Source organism: Sardina pilchardus, chromosome 12 (assembly GCF_963854185.1).
Source record: "Sardina pilchardus chromosome 12, fSarPil1.1, whole genome shotgun sequence".
In the NCBI taxonomy this organism is placed as follows: Eukaryota; Metazoa; Chordata; class Actinopteri; order Clupeiformes; family Clupeidae; genus Sardina; species Sardina pilchardus.
In genome coordinates this window covers 18,768,605-18,771,206 of record NC_085005.1, presented here as the reverse complement: position 1 = coordinate 18,771,206, position 2,602 = coordinate 18,768,605, and the positions used below count along the sequence as shown (strand labels likewise).

The following is a 2,602-nucleotide window of genomic DNA, read 5'->3' as shown; positions in this document are numbered from 1 at the left end:
GCTCTCTTTATATATGTTTAATATGTACTTACTATGAAGTGTGACCAATATTTTGTTTTCTTTCCTTTTGATTTTAGGTCAAGTTTGTTTAGATTTGTGTACCAGATCCTTGCTTGTATTACATTAAAGAGGTAGTAGCCTACTATGTATAGCAACTTTTGCATTATTTGACAAACAATTCTCATAGTGGGATTTACTCTATTTTAAAAAAAATAAATTCATGTTTGTGGCCTAATGTTGAAGTTGATAATGGCAATAGTTCTCATTTCTATCGTAAAAGGAATGTACATTTCTGTCATTGTTATTACAGCCCTGGTATTTAACATGTATGCAGCCTAAATACTATACATTCATTATCCTGTTCAAATGCTAAAATCACAACATTTCTCTGTAATAGTACCACTAGAAAACAAACAAACAAACAAACAAGCAAACAAGCAAACAAACTGGAGGAAATGACAGGAGAATAATGAACCTACAATACAGTATGTTATGATAGAGTATACAGTCTTTTTTCAGAACTATAGCAGTAAACTTTAATGTCATTTTAAAAGTTGTTTCATGCTTCTCACTCCTTCATTTCCCTTTGTCGACTCAATAAAGGCTATTTCCTGCACGCGATCAGTAGCAAAGTACGATAATAGGTTCTTGGGGGAGTCTGTGGTAGCATCTGGCTGGGGACAACAGCTGAGAAGGAGCCTTGTTTTCTATGTTAATTGGAGCTGTCCTGGCTAAATATATTAGTATGAATACAAATAATGTTTCTGCAAAATCGAAAGATTGACAGTTCATATAAATGAAGATGGCATAACTGAGTCCCCTTTCTGAATGACAAAACTAATGGATGAAATCCAAGCATATCTGTTTAGCCAGTGCTATATAGTCTGGCTCTCCTCAAGGTCAACTTCTAACACAATTCTGAGCTGAATATGAGCTCTTTGCACTTGAATCTAAAACTTTAGATTGCTCCTCTGTTGCGGTGTGTGTGTGTGTGTGTGTGTGTGTGTGTGTGTGCACGCTAATGTATCTCATTTATTTTAGTCCCGCATTCTCTCCCAGAGTTTCTGTGTGAAATCCAAAGTGGAGGCTTCAGCTTGCGGACGGAACTTGATATTATGCAGTTATTTTAGATACGCCAGTGAGCAGTCTCTCTGGAGATAAGGGCTGAATTTCAATTGACAAGCCTCAGAAAGATAAAAAAAAAAAGTCTTCACAGGTTCCTATTTTTGCCAGTCCAGTCCCTCTTTTGTGCATGTGTCAAGGAGGTTGAAGCAGGCATGGGTTGGACATTGTTTTTATTGCACACGTCCGAATGAGTCCTTGCCTCATTCACCTCCATGCGGCACCGTGCCGCCTCTGGGTTATTTTTGGGAGTAGCCTACCTACATAACTAATGTCTGCTGGTACAAAGGCATGCATAATTTTCCCATCAGACTAGCCAACATGTTGTGAATGAAATGAGACCAGTATAGCATATAAAAACACAGCGTGCCCCCATACAGTTCCAAGTGAAATTATGCTACAGTACATCTTTTAGTCAACCACGTCATCCCTTCAGGTCCTGCTCTATGAAAATATGTAATAACTTGTTATGACTTGTTAGTTATCCTTTGACAGTGTGCGTCTGTCAAGGTGTCTGCTTGTTTGGGCTCCTCTTCATGGTACAGTGCCCTTCCTTCCTGTCTTGCTGTTTGTGTCCATCTAGTGTAATTACAGTTTTTTTCAATCGCTAACAAGCGTTTGTCCATTCATTTGACACATTTTCAAAACTCTAAACACAGACTCTCACCTACAAAACACAATTGGCCAAATGGATAATTTTCTTCTCAAAAGCACATTCCATGTTGTTACACCACATTTTGTTACATATACACTAACTCGTCATTTCTCTGCACACACTAACTTTACCAAAACACTGGAAACCTGACTCAAAATGAAGTTATTTTGTCAAAGAATGAAGCTTGTTTTCACTTCACAAGATACATGCAGTCAATCAGAGTACACTAGGTTTCAAAATACTGGCTACTGTTGACATTACAAAAACTGCATAGACTTTTATGTTTCAGTTTTACAGGTATTTCCATGCAAAACATGCAATCCAGCATTTTTACACAAAATGTCTTGGTTGGGAACTGTATGTCCAGATGTAATGGTCACATTCAAATGCATTCCAGTAAAAAGCAAATCTTTTTTTTTTTTTTTTTACTGTTCACAGGAGGTGCAGTATAAATACTGATTACAGTAGACTATGATAGAACAGAAAACGTTTTACAGCATTGCAGTGAACAAAATATCCATGAAACACAAGAGCATTCTGAACAAAAAACAACAGCAAAAAGCCCAGGTAAAAAGGGGAGGAAAAAAACCACAAAATGACTGTGTCATCAACATTGCATCTGATATTTTATTTACATGTATTCTCACTAGCCTTTCTTAGTGAAAGGCCTAGGTTGATTACATGAGCAATGATAGTGGCACAAATTTCAACACTGACTACTGTTCTTGCAGCCCTTGGAATGCCACCACCACACATTCTTACACCTCTACCTTGCCCTCTCCTTGGGCCTACTCTTCTCCCTGGCCCTGCTCCTCTCTCTACGCC

At 38.0% G+C, this 2,602-nt stretch overlaps 1 protein-coding gene across 1 annotated transcript in view; it reads left to right on the top strand.

Annotated features, from left to right (window-relative positions):
• si:dkey-71h2.2 (low density lipoprotein receptor adapter protein 1) overlaps positions 1-1,644 on the top strand; it is a 60,848-nt gene extending 59,204 nt beyond the window's left edge. Inside the window, exon 10 of the mRNA XM_062550774.1 lies at positions 1-1,644. This exon is cut by the window's left edge and continues 2,098 nt beyond it. The gene's annotated coding sequence lies outside the window, so the exon portion shown is untranslated.
• Positions 1,645-2,602: the final 958 nt, after the last annotated feature.